Here is a 5,582-nt window from a genome sequence, read left to right as displayed (position 1 = left end):
AACAGCATCTTTCCACAGTAGCATCTCTCCCCCAGCAGCATCTTTCCCCCAACAGCATCTTTCCCCCAACAGCATCTTTCCCCCAACAGCATCTTTCCCCCAACAGCATCTTTCCCCAACAGCATCTTTCCCTCAACAGCATCTTTCCCTCAACAGCATCTTTCCCCCAACAGCATCTTTCCCCAACAGCATCTTTCCCCCAACAGCATCTTTCCCCAACAGCATATTTCCCCCAACAGCATATTTCCCCCAACAGCATATTTCCCCCAACAGCATCTTTCCCCAACAGCATCTTTCCCCCAACAGCATCTTTCCCCGACAGCATCTTTCCCCCAACAGCATCTTTCCTTCAACAGCATCTCTCCCCCAACAGCATCTCTCCCCCAGCAGCATCTTTCCACAACAGCATCTTTCCCCCAACAGCATCTTTCCCCAATAGCATCTTTCCCCCAACAGCATCTTTCCCCCAACAGCATCTCTCCCCCAACAGCATCTCTCCCCCCAACAGCATCTTTCCCCCAGCAGCATCTTTCCCCCAACAGCATCTCTCCCCCCAACAGCATCTTTCCCCCAGCAGCATCTTTCCCCCCATCTGTTTCCATGGCATTTCCATTGTCTTTGGTCTTTGCTGTATCTCTGTTTTTTGAGCTGGATTCTTCAATAAAAAAGTTCCAGGGTCGATCTGTCATGTTGACCTGTTGACATCAGCTACATTGAAGTGACCAATGGTGCATGTTGACCTGTTGACATCAGCTACATTGAAGTGACCAATGGTGCATGTTGACCTTAAACTCGGAGCCAATGGCAAAAAAAAAAAAAAAAACATGTTTTATTTTTGCTGAGTAGTCATTTGATTTGATATGACCTTTTCATGTTGTTGATATGATACAAAGAGAACGGGTAACAACCCTTGGACCCCCGTGGCATACTCCGTGTGTTATGTGATTGTTGTGTTTTGCATAATAAACACACACATAAACACGCATCACAAGACTACAGACAAACTGATTATCAGTAAACTCAGATGTAGAGATCTACCCGGGAAAGACCCCCCCCCCCCCCTCAATGAAGACTTATTCATTCTACACATTTGTGAAGCAATATCTTTTATACCTCGCTTGGTTTGACACCAAGTCTTTTGACATTTCTTCCGGGCATCTAGGATCTTATTTATAATCCCTGAACTTGTCTGTTTTCATTCCTCGTTTCACTGGGAAAGGTCTTGGTCTGTAGAGGTTCATTTATCATAGTGTGTGTGTGTGTGTGTGTGTTCTTGTGTGTGTGTTCTTGTGTGTGTGTGTGTGTGTGTGTGTGTGTGTTCTTGTGTGTGTGTGCGAGAGAAAGAGAGAAACCCATATCATGCCTACCCTCCAGGACATCTACAGCAACAAGCTGTTCACCCCGCTGCCATCTAGAAGGTAGAGTCAGTTCAGGTGCATCAAAGCTGGGACAGAGAGACTGAAGAAAACAGTTTCTATTTCCAGACCATCACCACTAGCCGGCCTCCGCCCAGTACCCTGCCTTGAACCTTAATCACTGCTACTAGCCGGCCTCCGCCCAGTACCCTGCCCTGAACCTTAATCACTGCTACTAGTCGGCCTCCGCCCAGTACCCTGCCCTGAACCTTAATCACTGTTACTAGCCGGCCTCCGCCCAGTACCCTGCCCTGAACCTTAATCACTGCTACTAGTCGGCCTCCGCCCAGTACCCTGCCTTGAACCTTAATCACTGCTACTAGTCGGCCTCCGCCCAGTACCCTGCCTTGAACCTTAATCACTGTTACTAGTCGGCCTCCGCCCAGTACCCTGCCTTGAACCTTAATCACTGTTACTAGTCGGCCTCCGCCCAGTACCCTGCCTTGAACCTTAATCACTGTTACTAGCCGGCCTCCGCCCAGTACCCTGCCTTGAACCTTAATCACTGTTACTAGCCGGCCTCCGCCCAGTACCCTGCCTTGAACCTTAATCACTGTTACTAGCCGGCCTCCGCCCAGTACCCTGCCTTGAACCTTAATCACTGCTACTAGTCGGCCTCCGCCCAGTACCCCACCCTGCACCTTAATCACTGTTACTAGTCGGCCTCCGCCCAGTACCCTGCCTTGAACCTTAATCACTGCTACTAGCCGGCCTCCGCCCAGTACCCTGCCCTGAACCTTAATCACTGTTACTAGTCGGCCTCCGCCCGGTACCCTGCCTTGAACCTTAATCACTGTTACTAGTCGGCCTCCGCCCAGTACCCTGCCCTGAACCTTAATCACTGTTACTAGTCGGCCTCCGCTCAGTACCCAGCCCTGAACCTTAATCACTGTTACTAGTCGGCCTCCGCCCAGTACCCTGCCCTGAACCTTAATCACTGTTACTAGTCGGCCTCCACCCGGTACCCTGCCCTGAACCTTAATCACTGCTACTAGTCGGCCTCCGCCCAGTACCCTGCCCTGAACCTTAATCACTGCTACTAGTCGGCCTCCGCCCAGTACCCTGCCCTGAACCTTAATCACTGTTACTAGTCGGCCTCCACCCAGTACCCTGCCCTGAACCTTAATCACTGCTACTAGTCGGCCTCCGCCCAGTACCCTGCCCTGAACCTTAATCACTGTTACTAGTCGGCCTCCGCCCAGTACCCAGCCCTGAACCTTAATCACTGTTACTAGTCGGCCTCCGCCCAGTACCCTGCACCTCATTTTGTGGGCAGTGTGCGCATAGCCTGTCTTCTCTTGAGAGCCAGGTCTGTCTACGGCGGCCTTTCTCAATAGCAAGGCTATGCTCACTGTGTCTGTACATAGTCAAAGCTTTCCTTAATTTTGGGTCAGTCACAGTAGTCAGGTATTCTGCCAATGTGTACTCTCTGTTTAGGGCCAAATAGCATTCTAGTTTGCTCTGTTTTTTTGTTAATTCTTTCCAATGTGTCAAGTAATTATCTTTTTGTTTTCTCATGATTTGGTTGGGTCTAATTGTGTTGCTGTCCTGGGGCTCTGTGGGGTGTGTTTGTGTTTGTGAACAGAGCCCCAGGACCAGCTTGCTTAGGGGACTCTTCTCCAGGTTCATCTCTCTGTAGGTGATGGCTTTGTTATGGAAGGTTTGTGAATCACTTCCTTTTAAGTGGTTGTAGATTTTAACGTCTCTTTTCTAGATTTTGATAATTAGCGGGTATCGGCCTAATTCTGCTCTGCATGCATTATTTGGTGTTCTACATTGTACACGGAGGATATTTTTGCAGAATTCTGCATGCAGAGTCTCAATTTGGTGTTTGTCCCATTTTTTGAATTCTTGGTTGGTGAGCGGACCCCAGACCTCACAACCATAAAGGGCAATGGGTTCGATAACTGATTCAAGTATTTTCAGCCAGATCCTTATAGGTATGTTGAATTTGATGTTCCTTTTGATTAAATAAAGGCTCTTCTCTCTCTCTGGTTCTCTCTCTCTCTCTGGTTCTCTCTCTCTCTGGTTCGCTCTCTCTCTCTCGTTCTCTCTCTCTCTCTCGTTCTCTCTCTGGTTCTCTCTCTGGTTCTCTCTCTGGTTCTCTCTCTCTCTCCGGTTCTCTCTCTCTGGTTCTCTCTCAATGGTTCTCTGAAATTCAAATGTCTTTATTGACGTAGATAGTGTCACCACATACATTGCAAACATATAGACACGTCAAATCAATGACGAGTTTAGGAAAAAATAATACTAGTCAATGAGTAGTAACAATTAACAGGACACTACAGTAAGACATTAGAACAACAACAAAATAGTGAGAAAGACACAGATAGGAATGTTATTGGTCTGGTTGGTTGTTCCACTGGCTGGGTTTTTGGGTTTCAAAATGTTTGTATTTCTTTTCAATTTTGGGAAATACATAACATTCTCTCTCTCTGGTTCTCTCTCTCTCTCTCTGGTTCTCTCTCTCTCTGGTTCTCTCTCTCTCTGGTTCTCTCCCTCTCTCTCTCTCTCTCTCTGGTTCTCTCTCTCTCTCTGGTTCTCTCTCTCTCTCTCTGGTTCTCTCTCTCTCTCTGGTTCTCTCTCTCTCTGTCTGGTTCTCTCTCTCTCTCTGGTTCTCTCTCTGGTTCTCTCTCTCTCTGGTTCTCTCTCTCTCTGGTTCTCTCTCTCTCTCTCTCTCTCTGTATGGTTATCTCTCTCTCTCTCTGGTTATATTTTCTCTCCTCTACTAATCTGCATTTCCGAGCAGATCATTGTATCACCTGGGGCGTGAGAGAGGAGCCAATTTCCAGATGGCGTTTCCAATGCGTGACATATCCTCAATTTGAGATGTACAGTAACACACTGACAATTCCACTTCTTCTACACAGTCTCTATCAGTCCTAGCAAGGAGGATGATATGTAGAAACACACACACACACACACACGCACGCACGCATGCACTCACACACACACACACACACACACACACACACACACACACACGGAACGTGTCCAGTGGTGTGAATATGTATAGTACCAGTCATAAGTTTGGACAGACCTACTCATTCAAGGGTTTTTCTTTATTTTTGACAATTTTCTACATTGTAGAATAATAGAGAAGACGTCAAAACAATGAAATAACACACGTGGAATCATGTAGTAACCAACAAAGTGTTAAACAAATCCAAATATATTTGAGATTCTTCAGAGTTGCCAACCTTTACCTTGATGACAGTTTTGCACATTATTGGCATTCTCTCAACCAGCTTCATGAGGTACCTGGAATGCATTTCAATTAACAGGTGTGCCTTGTTAAAAGTTCATGTGTGGAATTACTTTCATTCTTAATGCATTTGAGCCAATCAGTTGTGTTGTGACAAGGTAGGGGTGGTATACAGAAGATAGCCCTATTTCGTGAAAGACCAAGTCCATATTATAGCAAGAACAGCTCAAATAAGCAAACATATTCCATCATTATTTTAAGACATGAAGGTCAGTCAATGCAGAAAATGTCAAGAACTTTAAAAGTTTCTTCAAGTGCAGTTGCTAAAACCCTCAAGGGCTATGAAACTGGCTCTCATGAGGACCGCCACACGAAAGGAAGACCCAGACTTACCTCTACTGCAGAGGATAAGTTCATTAGAGTTACCAGCCTCAGATTGCAGCCCAAATAAATGCTTCACAGAGTTCAAGTAACAGACACATCTCAACATCAACTGTTCTGAGGAGACTGTGTGAATCAGGCCTTCATGGTCAAATTGCTGTAAAGAAACAACTACTAAAGGACACCAATAATAATAAGAGATTTGCTTGGGCCAAGAAACACAAGCAATGGACATTAGACCGGTGGAAATCTGTCCTTTGGTCTGATGAGTCCAAATCTGATATTTTTGGTTCCAACCACCGTGTGTTTTTGCGACACAGAGTAGGTGAACGGACGATCTCTCCTGAACTAGATATCTAACGTCGCGTCTCAAATACAACCCTAATTTCTACTTATTACCAGGGCTCATAGATCAAAGGTAGTGTGCCATTTGGGGTCTAAAGTAGGGCACTAATGTAGGGAATAGGGTGCCATTTGGGGTCTAAAGTAGTGCACTATGTAGGGAAAAGGGTGCCATTTGGGGTCTAAAGTAGGGCACTAATGTAGGGAATAGGGTGTCATTTGGGGTCTAAAGTAGGGCA

This window comes from Oncorhynchus mykiss, chromosome 8, assembly GCF_057628025.1.
Source record: "Oncorhynchus mykiss isolate SJ-2025 chromosome 8, ASM5762802v1, whole genome shotgun sequence".
Lineage (NCBI taxonomy): Eukaryota > Metazoa > Chordata > Actinopteri > Salmoniformes > Salmonidae > Oncorhynchus > Oncorhynchus mykiss.
The sequence above is the reverse complement of the archived record's forward strand: the minus strand, read 5'-3'. Positions refer to the sequence as shown.